Here is an 18110-nt window from a genome sequence, read left to right on the forward strand (position 1 = left end):
GGGGCAGGTACCCCCCCCCCCCCAGCTGCCCCCCTAACTTTGATGTTCCAAAAACTGTAGTCCTACTTGTAAATACAACCCGAACTGCCAGTACAATACATTTACCAAAAGTAAACCTTTTAATTTTAAATGTATTAAAATTAAAATACATAAAATACCCCTCCCCCACCACTCAAATACGTCCCTGATTCAAACGTGCAGAGCGGCGTTCGTTCGCTCAGTCTGGCTCACACAAACACACACACACAAACACACACAGCGAGTCTGCAGCGGTGCAAAGCCCAACAAACCCACTGGAGAGACTGAGCTGCCCCAGAGTCCCTGAAGGTGGAGTGAGTTTCCCCAGGTGTAGTTTAAACACACGTTTAACTTAAAATTACATAAAATGTATTGTGTGCTAAAGACGATTCAGCATCAGCAAAAACAGCGAGTCTACATTAGCCAAAATTGGCGCCGGAGACCGACAGACTAGACAGAGCAGGTTAACTTACTTTTGAGTTTTGATATTTAAAAAAATCTCAGCTCTCAGATTCTGTCACTTTTATTACGAAATTCAAACAATAAATGCTGTTTTGGCGCTTGTAAATGTTACGTGACAGATCCCTAGCTGCACTTGGACCGATCATTTCTAACTTACTAGCTAATAGTAAACAGAAATGAACAATGATGAAAGAAACAGTAGCCTATAACTTACCCAAATGTATATTCCTCATATATAATATCAACTAATCAATCTAACAAAGGGGTCAATTAAACAACTGGAGAACAATTGCCTCATAACATTTACCTCAGGAAAGCCATTCAATGATCATAATAGGCTATATAGTACATTAGTTGGCTAGAAAAAAAAGAGCTAGAGAGTATTTTGCTAATGTACCATATTACATATTTATTATATTTGTATTTATATCATTAAATAAAGTTGTTGTTATTATAATAAAAAAAAATGTTTAATTTGAGTTTTTTTTTTTTACCTAAAATAACTCTGCCAGCTGATAGGGCTCTCTGTAGGTGTACAGCATTAGGTGAGTTGTTTTTTCTTGAGATTAGGTACATCTTGTGTGCTTAATATTTATCCAAATGAGTCAATATTAAATCAAATCACAATAATTTAATTTAAATAACAAAAAAGCGTAGCTTACCAGAAATTGTTCCATCTAAACACTGTAACATGTTGTCACTAAACCTAATAAAATTCAGTTGTTACTAAAATGTTAGTGACAATCACAATGCACTTATTGTGATGCCATTTTTTTTTTTTTAAAAGCAGTCCTATTAAATCCAAATCCTCTCAGATATCACAGCAATAAAACCATGTTAGAACTGGGGAAATAAATACAATAGGATTAAGTAGTCTAAACATAACTGCTGTGTGCATGTGATAAATGTTTCTGTTTTTATATTTGTTATATAGGCTACTTATTAGCTACATGGCCCTACAGTGTAATGTAATCAAGGATAATCAGAGATTTTCACATATTGACTTTTGCAGGCAAGAGTAGTTGAAGAAAGTAGCTGGAGCCTAACAATGAAAAGGAAGGCTAAAAGTGGGGATATTACTAACTTTTTTGCTAAAAAAAAAAAAAAAAAAAAAAAATTCCAAAGAAGTACACAGGAGGAAGAGCATGAGGGAAATGAAGGAGAAGGCAGTAAACTGGAGAGACCAGGAGGGTCAGAGCAGGAGAAGACAGAAGGAGACAAGGAAATAAGTGAAGGAGACTAGGAAATAAGGGAAGGAGACGAGGAAAAAGAAGAATCAGTGAGAGATGAAGAGGAGGCTCCAGATTCAGAGAGATAGGGACAGAGGTAGGGAGTGATCAGGAGGAGGATGATGACAGAGAGGAAGAGAGTAGACCTTCAATTCCCCCTGGACCACATGGTATGTTTTTATTCTTTTATTCTTCTGAGAAAAACTCACCTGTGCTCAACCATGGCAGATGACCGTCTGAGAAATCTGGCTGTTCTCAGTATTGAGAAACAGCGTGCAAAAGCAATAGATTTAGATATGTTTGTGAAACATTTTGCTGCGAAGCACAACAACCGTCGCCTTTCCTAAAAAAAGATGGGTGGTCATGGGTCAGTACATTTGTGGACTAATTATAAGTTTTTAATTATAATGCGAATTTGAGTATTGTTCACTGTTGTATATTTGAGGTCCACTGCATCTTCGACACAATTCTGGTACTTTAAATTTTTTTTATTTTGCTTTTTATACTGTTTTGTTTTGTTTGAACACTGGGCTTATTCCTATCGTGAATTAAACACCTTTGTAGTGTGTTAGTAGATTATTGAACAATAAGTACTGTAGTTTAAAAGTGGTTTTGTGATTGTTTTGTTAAAGCAATTCACATATAGGGATTTCCATCTACCATCTACACCTGCCACCCTGCCAAGACCTCTTGCCACCCCTTTGCACTACTGTCCTGTACACCTTTCCTTTCATTCTTGCTGGTACTCTTTTATCACACAACAGACCTGACACTTTTTCCACCCATTCCAACTTGCCTGCACACGCTTCTTCACCTCTTTTCCACACTCCCCATTGCGCTGGTCTGTTGACCCTAAGTACTTAAAAACGAATATGCAGTGCTTATTCCAAACAATGATCAGACAAGTGTATGGTGTTTAGTCTAGATAAATGATTTCTTTATAACAAATGTAATACTATAGTGTACCAGTTCTTCATGGTTGCTGCTTAACCTTTTTGTTCTTTGTTTAACATTACAAGGTTTATCTTGTACAACCCATTTTGCATGCATGTAAACATAGGTTGTTTTGTTCTTTGTTTTTATTGTGCTTGATTGAAATGGCATGGAGGATTCACATGTAATCTACACAGACGGGGGGAAAAAAACCTTTAACAATTCAAATGTTTCTGCAAGACATAAATGAGGATACATTAACATTAAATGGAGATTAAATGAAAGATTTAGAAGATATCTCAACATCACATACTGTGCTCAGACTTTTCTCCTTAGTATGAAATACTGGAGCTTTTACACCTTTCTTCTCTGAAGATTCATAAGAGATCTAAACATCTGTCATGCCCTCACAATCATTGGTCACTGCCACTCCCACTCGTTCCCCATCACCATCCTTCTGAACACCTGGGCACCATCACCAGTCACCAATATATAAACCTGGCTCACCTTCACCCCCATTGTCTGGTCTTGCACCGATCCACCCGTGACTACCTGTCCTTCGTTGAAGCCTTCATCTGTACCATCTTCGTCTCCATTGTCATCATCATCTTCGTCTTCACCATCATCATCGCCTCCACCTTCATCGCCCTTCGTCTGAGTGTAACTCACCTTATAAGTATCACTTGTGTCCGTTACCTCAGTTAATAAACCTTGCACTAATCCGTCTTTGTCCTCATCTGTGTCTGACAGAAGACCAGACCTAATGCAGAGCTCTTCGGACACAGGCGGGGACCACACAGCAGACAACTTCACCATGCTGGTTCACGCAGTACAGTCCTCACTGGTTCACGACACTCCTTCCACCGCTACCCATGTTAGCGTATCATCACCAGCACCACTGGCACCCGCTACTTTCTTCAGCTGCCTGCGTAAGTCCCATGGCCCGACCAGCGATCTACAGCGGCGCGGCAGAGGATTTCAGCGGGTTTCTCTTGCAATGTTCCCTATATATGGAAGCAAATTCCCATCTGTTCCACAGTGAGAGAGGCCGCGTGGCATTTGCCATCTCATTACTCTCAGGCCGAGCCCTTCAGTGTGCACAGTCGCTATGGAAAGCGAACACCCGTCATCGGCTCCACCACAGCCTTCTGCACTCATCTAAAAGAGGCATTTGATCAACAAACTGCCAAATTATCTGTCCATGATAAACTGTTTTCTATTCACCAAGGCAAACGAGAGACGAATTCCTATGCACTGCGTTTCCGCACGCTGGCCTGTATGAGCGGATGTAATGAATCAGCCCTCGTCACCACCTTCTGCCACGGCCTCCTCGCTGAAGTCAAGCAACTCATTGTGGTCTACGAGGATGTCATGGGCTTGGAAGCCCTCATCCAGAAAACCATCTGCGTGTCTCAACGGTTATCTGCCAGTGGCCTCTCCTCACCCGCTGCCTATCCTCCGCCCGCTCAAACATCGGTCGCACCTCCAGCACCTGAACCCATGCAGAGCGACTCATACCATCTAACCACCACCGAACGCCAATGCAGGATCTCACAGCATCTGTGCCTGTATTTTGGGGGAGATGGACATGGCATGACGACCTGCCCCGTGTGACCTATTCGGCTAGTGGTGAGTACCATCCAGTTACCTCCTTTAATGGCAAACCTTACTAAGACGCCAGTTTTCGTTTGTAATTCCCACTCATCTGTTGCAGTACAAGCCCTCATCGACTCTGGGTTAGCGGGAAAGTTCATCAGTCAGCAAACCCTCGAAAAGCTAACCGACCAATGTCAACGTTGTCCCGTCGACCTCAGAATCACCACCATTCAGGAAAAACCGCTGGGCCGAGGTCGCGTCCATCATTTCTCCCCCACACTTACACTACGCATTGGTCATCTGCATGAGAAAACCATCACGTTCATGGTGCTGGAGGAGTCAACCGCAGACATCATCCTGGGACGCCCCTGGCTTATATTACACCAGCCGCATATCCACTGGTCCACTGGAGAGATCCTGCAATGGGGTGAGAACTGCTTTGATCGTTGTATTCATCGTCCTCGCCAAAAAGGGCCATCATCATCATCAGTTCCTTCATCATTACCTGTGCAGTCCACCTCAGTAGAGAGTCCCGATACTCAAGTCAACGTGGCCATTCCCCCAGCTTAACGGGTGTTCCAGGATGTCTTCAGTAAGCAGTTGGCTACCAAACTACCACCCCATCGGCCATGGAACTGCGCCATCGACCTCCTGCCTGGGGCTACTCTACCCAAGGGCCGCATCTATCCTCTGTCCATCCTGGAACCGAAGGCCATGGAGGAGTATGTGCACGAAGCGCTACAACAAGGTTTCATCCGTCTATCGACCTCCCATACCGCTTCAAGCTTTTTATTGTCAAGTTCAGTTATCCTCATCCTCTGGTCCCATCCGCGCTGGAACAGCTCCGTGGGGCCACCATCTTCTCCAAGCTCGATCTCAGAAGTGCCTACAACCTCAATCGCATTCGCAAGGGAGACGAGTGCAAGACAGCCTTCATCACTCCTTCAGGTCACTATGAATATCGGGTGATGCTGTATGGGCTGTCCAACTCGCCCTCCATCTTCCAATGTCCAACGTCCACATGAACGAGGTATTTCGTGAATTCTTAAACAAGTTTGTCATCATCTATATCGACGATATCCTCATCTATTCTAGTGACCTGAGGGAGCACGAGCAGCATGTCCGTCAAGTCCTGCAAAAGCTCAGAGACCATCACCTTTATCTCAAGCTCGAGGAGTGCAAGTTCCACATCTCCAACTGTCCAGTTTGGAGGAAGGTGGACACCATCACCCATTGGCCTCAGCCCACTACCATCAAAGAGCTGCAGCGCTTCCTGGGATCCGCCAACTTCTACCGCCGCTTCATAAAGAATTACAGCCTGCCCTGCTCAAGTCTCTGTCCTGGACTTCATCGGCCACGGAGGCCTTCCACCAGCTGAAGAACGCCTTCCAGTCCGCTTCGATCCTGGTCCACCCCAATCCTCATCTTCCGTTTATTGTTGAAGTGGACGCCTCATTGACCGGTTCTGTCTCAGCGGCAGGGGACACCCTCACGACTTCATCCATGTGCCTTCTTCTCCAATAAGCTATCCCATCGAGAACCGGGAGCTCCTGGCGATCAAGCTCACCCTGGAGGAATGGAGACACTGGCTGGCGGGAGCAGAACACCCATTTGAAGTCATCACCGACCATCGAAACCTTGAGTACCTTCGAGGTGCCAAACGGCTGAATCATAGTCAGGCCCACTGGACCCTCTTCTTCACCAGATTCAATTTCAAGGTGTCGTACCGTCCAGGGAACCAGAACAATCGGGCGGATGCCCTTTCTCGTCTTTACAAAGACGACCCTGATCCAGAGCACCTTGAAACCATCCTCCCTCCAGCCATGGTCGTCAGCCCGATCCAGTGGACGCTCCACGAGCAGATCCAACAGGAGAACGCCCAACAGCCTGCTCCGCCGAGAGGTCCAGAAGGGCGGCTCTATGTCCCACCTTGCCATCGCCTGACCCTTCTGGACTTGGCTCATTCTTCACCGGGCTCTGGACACCCAGGCAGGAGAAGGACCCTCTCGCTCTTTCGCCACCGTTACTAGTGGCCCACCATGCCTCGTGACGTCTCCCGATTTGTCAAGGGATGTTCAGTCTGCGCCATTGCCAGCATCCCTAGGAGACTCCCCGAGGGCAAGCTGTTCCCTCTTCCGATCCCTGTGCGACCCTGGAGCTTTCTGGGGATCGACCTCCCATCATCCCAAGGTTTCACCTGTATCCTAGTCGTTGTCAACCGATTTTCTAAATCCTGCAAACTCATCCCCTTCAAAGGCTTACCTACCGCGTTGGAAACCGCGGAGGCACTCTTCACCCAAGTCTTCGGACATTTTGGGCTTTTGGAAGACATTGTTTCTGACAGAGGACCCCAATTCATCTCTAGAGTGTGGACCGTCTTCTTCCGTCTCCCAGGGGTATCCGTCAGTCTCTCGTCAGGTTACCATCCTCAGACCAATGGCCAAACTGAATGGAAGATCCAGGAGATCGGGAGATTCCTGAGGGTATACTGCCACCAGAATCAGGAGATCTGGAGCCAGAATCTGCCCTGGGCCGAATACGCCCAGAATTTGCTCCAGCAGTCCACCACAGGGCTCACCCCGTTCCAATGTGTCCTCGGCTACCAACCACCGCTCTTCCCCTGGACGGGTGAGCCCTCAGAGGTCCCAGTGGTGGATTACTGGTCTTGCACCGATCCACCCATGACTACTTGTCTGTCGTTGAAGCCTTCACCAGTACCATCTTCGTCTCCATCGCCAACATCATCTTCGTCTTCACCATCATGATCGTCTCCACCTTCATTGTCCTTCGTCTGAGTGTCACCCACATTCTAAGTGTCACCTGTGTCCGTTACCTCTGTTAATAAACCTTGCACTTGCACTAATCCATCGAGTCCTCGTCTGTGTCTGACAATAACATACTGTGCTCAGACATTTCTCCTTTAGTGAGAAACACTGGAGCTCTTACACCTGTCTTCTCTGAAGATTCATAAGATATCTCAACGTCATCACATACTGTGCTCAGATGTTTTTCTCCTCAGTAAGACTCTGAAGAGAGATAAATGTGAGTGAGATGGACTTTTTAACAACGTTTTTATTGCCTTTTATGGGTCTTGAGAGAGGAAATGTACTGAATGCCAATGGAGGCCTATCTGAAGCCTTTCTCAGCCATCAGCTTTCAACAAAAATATCTTCATTTGTGTTCCGAAGATGAACAAAGGTGTTACAGGTGTCCAACGACATTAGGGTGAGTAATTAATTAAATAATTTTAATCTTTGGCTGAACTAACCCTTTAATCAAACTGAGGAGCATCGCTTCCCTAGCTGCAGCCTCTCTTTTAATTTCTACATCCCTCAGCTCCATTTTTGCCCTAAACTCTTCTTCTCTCCTTCTAGCTTCTTCCTCTCTCTCTCTCTTCTTTTTTTCTTCTCTCCCGCTCTTGAAACTCTCTTTCTTCTTTCCTCTCTGTCTTTCCTGGTCTTCTCTCTTTGCCTCTCTTGCCTTCAGCTCCCTCAGATAGAGTAAAAGATTTCTCTCTCCTGACCCTCTCTTTCTTTTTTGACCGACAACATCAGAAGGGCCAGCAACAGAGGGAGAGGAACCAATAGCATCATCTTGGTTGCCAGATTTTATAAGCACTGTTGGGGTAATGAATGGCTTAGAAACTAATGCAGCGTCCATCACCCCATACCACTTCCAAGACGCTGCTGTCGGTTCCCCTCTCTGTGCTGATCCCTGACTGTGGACATTTAAAGGGTTAGTTCACCCAAAGATGAAAATTATTTAATTAATTACTCACCCTAATGTCGTTGGACACCCGTAAGACCTCTGTTCATCTTCGGAACACAAATGAAGATATATTTGTTGAAAGCTGATGGCTGAGAAAGGCTTCAGATAGGCCTCCATTGGCATTCAGTACATCCACACTCACAAGACCCATAAAGGCACTAAAAACATTGATACAAAGTCCATCTCACTTCAGTGGCTGTGCAATAATTTTACAATGCAACAAAAGTAGTTATTGTGCACACAAAAATCAAAACAACAACTTTATCCACTAAGTTATTGACGTGAACTCAACGCATGCCCGAGAATATGACGCAGATCCGCCATTCAGATACATGACCCAGAAGCGAGGAGGACTGCTGCTATCCGGTGAGTTCCCGTCCGAGACCTACACGGAAGACAATAACTTGCCGGATAAAGTCATTATTTAAATTTTTTGGGTACAAAAACTATTTTCGTCACTTCGTAAAATTTTTGCACAGCCACTGTAGTGAGATGGACTTTCTAACAAAGTTTTTAGTGCCTTTATGGGTTTTGAGAGAGGAATGTATTGAATGCCAATGGAGGCCTATCTGAAGCCTTTCTCAGCCATCGGCTTTCAACAAAAATATCTTCATTTGTGTTCCGAAGATGAACAAAGGTGTTACGGATGTCCAACGACATGAGGGTTAATAATTAATTAAATAATTTTCAATTTTTACTAACCCTTTAAGATCCAATAACATTTGTGGAGGAATTAGTAAAATATTAAAAATGATTCGTATTTATGGCAGAATAGAAGACACAATGCAAAATCACATAAACTTTATACCTTTGCTTCAGGTTTTCCCTTTTTTTAAAACCCATGATGCTGACACTTTTCCAACAAGATTTCTCTCATTGATGAAAGCCCTTATGTACCCAAAACAGATTACAGTAAGTAAATATATATGCACTGTTATTATCTTATCTTATGTTATTATCTTGCAAAGTATATAAGCAAACATATCCATTGAGCTTTAACACAGAATAGATTTTACTAAGTTTGATTGTGGCCAAAACTGGTACTGCAGTCACTTTCAAATTACTGTAGAGTGGTGTATCCCCCTCCCCCTTGATGCCTAAACACTACTGATTTTGTGATTGGTCGATAGGTGGAAGGCAGAGCTTCAGGCCAAAACATCAACATCAGTTGAGGGCTGCAACAACAACTTTTAAATGACAATATCCTGGCTGGACTACTGTTGTCAGGGATATAATTATTTGAATTTAACATGATTTCTTAATGTCTAGTGACATATCAGGGCCATTTTATGATTAATTGAAATACATTTCTTACATACAGTTCCTTTAAAAAAGCAACACAAACAGTAGTATTAATACTGTAAACTGGAAGACATAACCCTATTTAATCCATGGAAACTGCATTTACTTTAAAACGTATCATACTTATAGATATTTTAATAACCTTACAGTAAAGTGTCTATTGATATCAAAGAATAATCTGTCATCTTAACACTAATGTTATGTTTTTTTTCCATGATCTGACCAATTTAAAATTTCAAACAATATAGATCTGGAGTGGTTTTAGGTAGATGTGTGATTTAATCAACCCTATAATCCAAAAAATATTCCATTATTCTTTCTAAAATATATAGTATTATTATTAAAATACATGTTTTATTAAATTATCTTCATTAAATTTGATTAATTTTCCCTTAATAAGAGTTATTCCTATAGACATCTATAACCTGTACTTAAATTTTATCTAAAGATCAGACTAGAGGCAACATAAACAGATTAAAGAGACATTTTCATGCTGGAGGCTGAAAAATGTCAAAAGTACAAGCTGTATCCTGTATTCATGTCTATCTCTGAAAGCATCTCCAAATACACAATATAACAGTAAATGTAAACACTTATCAAAAGCATACAAATGTAAAAAAACAAACAAAAACAAATAACGCTACTTACTCAAACCCTTTGATGGCAGCATTCCTTTTCCCTGTGAAAATGGTTTCATTTGCAATGTGCCAGTTTTTAAGGCACTCTGTGTCTTCGTCGGTCCCTACAAGATAAACATGCTACTTTTTACACAACAACATAAATCCTTTAATCTAATGAGATAATTAAAAAATACGTTATTAGAGCTTAACATTGATATTCTTACACTTTAATACTTAGGACGCATCTCCCTCACCACCTCCAGTCGCTATGTTTACACTCTGCTCGCAGCACCTCCCGTCCGCGTGCAATGACTTGTGGGCAATATCAGCCGGTAGAGTGTGCATGGATCCACACTCCGAATATTTTCACACTCCGGAAATAGTAGACCATCCGGGAATCTCTGGCATGCTCTTTTCAACATACTACAATTTGGGACATACTAATTCTATTTTCGAATACTATGTAGAATGGATAGTATGCGAATTGGGACGCAGGGTTGGTGTTTGGAAATGAATGGGTGGAGCCTGTCGTGCTTGTGACACATGCATTGAAAAAGCAATACGTATAAGTGTCACGCCCTCACAGCCATCAGACACTGCCACACCCACTCGTTCCTCATCACCGGCATTCTGATCACCTGTGCACCATCACCAGCAACAATACATAAGCACTCCTCACCATCACACTCATGCTGCGTCCCAGTTCGCCTACTTATACTACGTCCTAAAAGTATGTACTCTTTTTGTGAAGAAAAAGTATATACTTTTGAGTGTGTAGTAGAAAAGTATGCAAGCTTCGGGACATACTACTTCGCCATCTTTAACGGACTCTGACGCTTAGTTACGTGCATCCCGTCACCGTTTAACTGCCCTGTCAATAATCGTCAGATTCGTCACAGTTCAAATCCTCCACATTCAGTTTCATTTCTTACTGTATCGGAGAGAAATGTAGCCGCACGTTGATCTGCCATTTGTGGGTCTTTAATGCAGAGACTCTCCTCGTGGTTGCAGTTTAAATATAATGATGCATTTAAAAGTTAATGGCCAAACGTGTCATTACAAAAGTTCACAATGCTGCTGCAGGTGAAATATAATGTGGATAACACTGAATAAATATATTTTTGTCAGGATAAATATTGATAGCTGGTCACTCAAACCCCTTTATCTAAACTTCTCTACTTAACCGCCGGACTCGCACATCCACCATGTTTGTAGGGTTTTTTTATGCTTTTTATCCACGTTTGTAGTTCTAATCGAATCCCCGTCCACCTCGCAGTGGGTTGTGGGCAATATCAGCCGTTGGAGTGCCCATCGATTCATACTTCGAATTCGGACCGGAAATAGTAAACCATCCTATCTTGGAATCTTTGGCATAATCTTTTCAACATACTACAATTTGGGACATACTAATTCTATTTTCGAATACTATGTAGTATGGATAGTATGCGACTTGGGACGCAGGGTCAATGTCTGGTCTTGCACCGATCCCATCATCGACTACCTGGCCTTCCTAGAAGCCTTCACCTGTATCCATCTTCGTCGACTTCTTCATCTTCGTCTTCCCCATCATCGTCTTCAGTATCATCGTCCTGTGTCTGAGTGTCACCATCCATCTAAGTATCACATGTGTCCGTAACCTCTGTTAATAAACTTTGCAATTGCACTTATCCCTCTGTGTCCTTGTCTGTGTCTGACAATAAGACACTTAAGTATTAATAAAAAAATATATAACTTTAACTATAACTGTTCTTGTCATGCAGTATAGATCTTTATAAAAATATGTATAGAATAGTAGTACTTATAAGTATAAATGGGGCTATAATTTATTATAAGCATGGGATTCATAGAAAGTATTATTTTCCTGCCTTTTCTTCCAAACACACTGTTAGTGCATTGTTAATAGCTCTCTGTTTTTGCCTCATATTTTGTCAACAGTATGTTTTTAATTAAAACTGTTTAATTATCATAAATAATTGCATCTTGCATCTTGTCTTCATTACTGTTAAAAATTATTATAAAAAAGACAATTCATCAAAAAACATTTTCTATTTATAAATTTTTGTCAAGATTAACTGGTTCCCCCAAACTGTGCAGAAAACAATGGCAGTGTCTGGAGGGGTGATAATTAGCATCTCAAAAATGTTTCTCCCATTTGCAGAAGGGGCGAAAGTTCCAAATACACCTCCATAATAACAATGTTTCTGCCTTTGGCAAGAGGACAATGTCATCGGATAATGATCTTGTAGGAATCCCCTGGAAAGGAGGAAATCTATCAGCACTTAAGTCTGCAGTTGAGAACCTGAGAGCATTCAACTTATTTTTCTCAGGTAATTAAAGTGCAAGGACACAATAAAGGTTAGTTTAAGATCATAACTCAATTATGTGAGACCTTCTCAATAACCAGTGGCTTTTATTTGCAGCTTTTTTGTTCCTCAAGGCACACTGAATCTGGTAACAGAATATTGTTGGCAAGCTTTACCAAAAATCGCATTGGCTAATCCACGGATAGAGCCATTGCTAATGATCTGCACGTTGGCAGCCTTCTGACAGCTGCCCTTGTCATATGGAGGATGTAATTAAAACAAACAGTGAATGGGCCCTGTGGTCAGTACCACTGCTGTGACTGCAATAACTTCTGACAGGTACAATGTAATGGGCCCACATGATTTCACGCCACGCCGAAGCGCTTTCAGTATGCTAAGGTAATTCTCTCATTTTTGAGCCCCCGAGCTCTTCATTCAAGAGTTTTGAAGTTTGAGGAGTTTTTATCGATTTTCTTCACAGCCACACTGGAATTGACTGTTACCCTTCAGAAATCTTCAGATCAATTCTCTATTTAGTCATATATTCAGTAGAGTAGAAGCTTGTTTCGCTGTAAATTAGCTTGGGTTTTGCGGTTGCAGATGTGTTTAAGCTCTTCTCTTTTTTTGCCTTAGTCTAGGAGACAGTAGCTGCGTCATGACTACGGCAAAGCCTAAAAAAAGTTTGAACAGCTGAGATCAGGGAAATTCGCAAGTACTCTCAGGTGTTGTGAAAGCAGGCCACGTTGATGCACATCACCGCAGTGCCTGAATTACATGTTCAGCTGCACACATACACACACACACACACCCATACCCTCTTGAGGACGTTACTCATGCTTTGTGTGAATTAATCATCATAATTAGCAGACCTTGTAGTATACAACTTTCAAAATAGAAATGGCCTCACAGTGATGTAGCACTTTCTATTAAAACCGAAAGGGTATGTGCTTGTGTGTGTGTGTCTGTGTTAGTGAGTGTGCTGTCCTCTCTGCTGTACGTAATCGAGTTGAGACACCGTGTTTTGACCTTGTATCCCGTTTTGTGCTTATTTAGCTGTAAATTGGCACAAATTGTTTTTTCCTGTTCTCACACCCTGCTGTGGTTCTGCAGTTTGATTGTATCACATGTTAACCCCCAATCCTGCGGTGCTGAAACGAAACCGTGCTGCAGCTCACTTAATGTGATTTACTCAAGTAGGACATGCTCCTGGATCCACATCCTTGTTGGACCTCATATAGCTTTCTTATTCTCACAGTGTATCTAAAGATTGAGGGTACAACATCATGTTGTAATGTAGGAGTATACCCTATGATTATTTTTTTGTAAGAATGGGTCTCATTCACTAAGCATGTGTACACACAAATTTGTGCATGAAATGTGCGTACCAAAAAAAAATCCAGATTCGTCAATAATTTTGTAATACGATTTATATAGGAACGATTGAAACCAAATGTACACAAAGAGGACTTACTCTGTACATCCTTATAATTGTGTTTAGTCGTTTAGACGGGCTGTTGATTGCCTGAATCTGATTATTTGGTCGCACGCTCTAAGGTGTGCAATCATTTTCAGGGAAACCTACAAAAAGAAGTCCGAGGCAGGTCTTGACTGCATTACAGTTCCATATCACTTCAACAAATGATTTCAGTTATTGCAAAGGCCCTTACAGCCCACGACAGCAAAAGAACGAAAACCCACAGTGACACTAAACAAGCAAATAAATGGAGTAAACAATAGGATAAAAAAAAAATTGTTTCCATTTTTGCCTAAACATAACATTTTCTTATATACTTAAAGCACACACCGGGTACTCCCTTTCTACCGCTCTCTTTGCTCTCCCACTCAAATACACACACATACAGTACAGACACACACTTGCACAGAAACACGGTTTCAGCACTGCTTTGTTGATCAGTTCATCAGTAAAATAGTTCAGCAATATAAAAGCTACATAACATTTCTCACATAGTGAGGTAATAGTCACTGTTCTAATGCAGTTATTAATGCAGCGAGTTATTAGAGAGAGAGAGAAATATGTGAATTACCTCAGTCTGTGCGTCTCTCTCAACAGTGTTCGACAGTGGCTATTACCCTTTTCCCTTTTCACACCATTCTTTGTAAACCCTAAGATGGTTGTCTATGAAAATCCCAGTAACTGAGCAGATTGTTAAATACTCAGACCCGTCTAGCACCAACAACTATGCCACGCTCAAAATAGTTTAAATCACCGTTCTTTCCCATTCTGACATTCAGTTTGGTTTTTATTAGATTGTCTTGACCAGGACCACACCCCTAAATGCATTGAATCAACTGCCATGTGATTGGTTGATTAGATAATTGCCTTAATGAGAAAATAAACAGGTGTTCCTAATAATCCTTTAGGAGAGTTTGTGTTATATAAAAGAGACATTGAAAATCTACAGTTTCGGGAACCACTGGAGTAGGGTTCAGTGTAGATGGTACATTATTTTTTATACGTGATAGAGCATTGACCCTCAGTGGAACTCACCAGAAATTTCATTTATAAAATTATTTAGCAGAAATGTCTCAACAGGCACGTTTTTCCAATAAGCGTGTATTGCTTTTGATAAGCAACTGGTAGTGAATGCTCTTATTATTAGCCCAGTTCCTTGGAGTAATCTAGTGTTAAGTGCTTGGCTCAAAGTCACTGTGCTCACTCTTCATAAATTGAAGCTTGCAGGGTTTTACTGACAATCCGTCAGTACTAAACCTTAGACCATTAAACCATATGGCATTGGCAACACCTTGTACCTTAACACGGTTAAGCTTAAGCTTATAAAAGTAAAGCAGAGTATCTTGTTGAGTAATATGTATCCCTCTGTGCTGACTTTGTATTTGTTTTCTTATTTTGTATCAGTTTATCTCAGCAGTAAAGATGTACAGTCATTTTGGGCTATTTTTAGGTGGAAGAATTGTGTAATTCCTCTTGCCAGAGTTTGTTTCAAGATCAACAGTGATTTATGAACAGTTAAACTTAATCCCAAAGAGTTTGTCTATGTTCCGTCCCTTCTATATGTGCCTTGCTGGTATTTTTTTGCTGAGAGACAAAACAAGCAAAACATAACAAAAAAACCTGTTTTTTTTTTTTTTTTTTTAGTGTGCAAAATTACTAGATTTCAATAAGTGTGTCCCCAGATGGTATACTACTTTCCATTATTTTGGATTTTTTGCATTTGTGCTTTCTTACCTACAAATAATTTTGCAATAGAAAATGAGGGGATTGCAGTGCTTCTCTTTTCACTTTCTGAAATGTTTAAAGATGATGTAAAGAGGACATTGAGATAAAAAAGTTCAAGTTACTTTAGTGAGAAACTCTCATCTGTCTTTTGGTTGCATCAGTCTATTTCAAAAGCTAATAAAAAAGTGAATGTTTTACTATTAAATACTTAAAAAATATTTAACATGGTTACTATAACTTACACTCATGAACATTTTGGCTAGATTCTTTGATTTTTAATTGAGTAAAATTGAGGGTTATACTTCATTTTAAGGTGATGCTGGGACATTGTTCTTATTCAAATAAGTACCCTAAGTAATATTACTTAAAGGCCCCCTGAAATCAAACTCTTTTTTAGCTTTTAGTATGACTATGTTAGGCTTAAAGGTGTCATATAATGGTACATGCACTTTTAAAGCTGATTGTATGGAAATCTGTGTTGGCAGTGCCTGTACACAACCATCCTATAATGAGAAAAATCCATCCAGTGATTTTTTTTTTTTACTCTCATTATATGTTTTCTCTTGTCTCAATTCATGCTGTTTGACCATTAGACATCAAACGGTCAGATGCCCCTCCCACGACAGCAGCGTTGATTGACAGCAGCGTTTCAACACAGACCCGCCCTAAACGAGCTATCTTCATAGTCCGCCATTGTTGATACTCTGGAGCAGAAAGGTGTCTAAGTGATTGTGGTGTTCTGTTCTTGGGTGTAATAGGGAACACAGCAGTCATTCTGATGTTCCTAAATTCCAAACTCTGAAGACGCAGTGGATTAGTTTTGTTTTCAAAAGGAATATTCCCCTTGAAAAAAAATCAATGCTTTTATATTTGCATGAACCGTGAAGCATTTCTCACCAGACCTTTATAAACGAGGGTCAGTATAAAGTAGGTTTGGCTAAGAAGCTGCTGCTGAATAAAGGATCGGTACCAGCTATTCGTGTTCCTGCTGCACCTCCAGAAGAAGTGAGTGTAGTTTGAAATGATTGTACGCTTCACAATGAATGCGGTTAAAGTTTACAGGGTAAGTTAAATTACATTACAGTGTGCTTTCTATGTAAGACATTTGCAATATCATTTATAATCCCACGTTTATAACGAACAATGCGTTATGGTTATTGTGTTATTACCATTGTGTTATTATGGTTATTGTGTTATTACCAGCAGCCATATCACCCTGTAGCCCAAGACTGGTTTCCCACTGAAGCTAAGCAGGGCTGAGCCTGGTCAGTACCTGGATGGGAGACCAACTGGGAAAACCAGGTAGCTGCTGGTAGAGGTGTTAGTGAGGCCAGCTGGGGGTGCTCACCCTGTGGTCTGTGTGGGTCCTAACACCCCAGTATAGTGATGGGGACACTGTACTGACAAAGAGCACCGTCTTTCGGATGAGATGTTAAATCGAGGTCCTGACTCTCTGTGGTCATTAAAAATCCCAGGATGTCTTTCGGAAAAGAGTAGGGGTGTAACCCCAGCATCCTGGCCAAATTTGCCCATTGGCTTCTGTCCATCATGGCCTCCTAATAATCCCCATATCCTGATTGGCTTCATCACTTGGTCTCCTCTCCACCAATCAGCTGGTGTGTGATGAGCGTTCTGGCGCTGCCGTCGCATCATCCAGGTGGATGCTGCACATTGGTGGTGGTTGAGGAGATTCCCCCCTTCTATGTAAAGCGCTTTGAGTGCCTTAAAAAGCGCTATATAAATCAAACGCATTATTATTATTATTACAAACTGTGTACATTGGTGATAAAGTTAACATGGACGGTAACACATGGAATGTAACACTACACTAAGCTTAAAGGGTTACTTCAGCGATTTCATATGGCTTTGTATCAGTAGAAACACTGGAGTATATACTCTAGTCAAACTGATATTAGCAAAATGCCATTGGCTGTTTTCAAAAAAGGGGGAGGAGCTGCTAAAAGCTACAGCCATTTCAGGAGAAATTACGTCACCACATTGAACACATTTCAAGGTACTTTTTAGCTTATTAGCTACATTCAATAGAAACCTAAGACTCAGGATTAGGAATGCACATACCCATTGGCTTGTTTAGCCTAAAAATAAGCTATTTGAGCATAAGAAATAAAATTTATGGGACAGTTTATATCAGATTTTGCTATTGATTTGACATATATGTTAATTAAATGTAAGTTTGGCTAGTATTTTTTGAGATTCCATGATTCTCCTATTCAAATAGATAGGACTTGGTCTTGTATGCCCGAAATAGCTGCCCAGAGGTATTGCAAATATGGCCACCAAGTGAACAGACTGTCTTCTATAGGTACTTTGGTTATGGTTATGATTATGGTTAGGGTTTGGTTTGGGGTTAGTTACTTGTAATTATGCATATTTTGCTGTTATTACTATAGTAAGTGTATACATTAATGCGTAACTACTTCACCTTAAAATAAAGTGTTATCAAATGTTGCCACACTACCAATAATTATAACTACAGCTTTTATTACATTAATACAATACTTATTTATAAACCACTGAATTATGGAGTATACTGTGTCTGACGGTCCATTTTGTACAGCACAAATTAAATCAGTGTAATGTAGTAATACAGTATATGTAAAATAATAAATATGTGAAGGGCTTCATGCAAATTAGTAAGGAGATCAATTTAAACTACGGT

General features: G+C 41.1%; 1 pseudogene; it reads left to right on the forward strand.

The window, feature by feature from the left end:
- The first annotated feature begins 16628 nt into the window (after positions 1 to 16628).
- Positions 16629 to 16745, forward strand: LOC137093323 (5S ribosomal RNA; annotated as a pseudogene).
- The last annotated feature ends 1365 nt before the right edge of the window (positions 16746 to 18110 follow it).

Source organism: Pseudorasbora parva, chromosome 11 (genome assembly GCF_024679245.1).
Source record: "Pseudorasbora parva isolate DD20220531a chromosome 11, ASM2467924v1, whole genome shotgun sequence".
In the NCBI taxonomy this organism is placed as follows: Eukaryota; Metazoa; Chordata; class Actinopteri; order Cypriniformes; family Gobionidae; genus Pseudorasbora; species Pseudorasbora parva.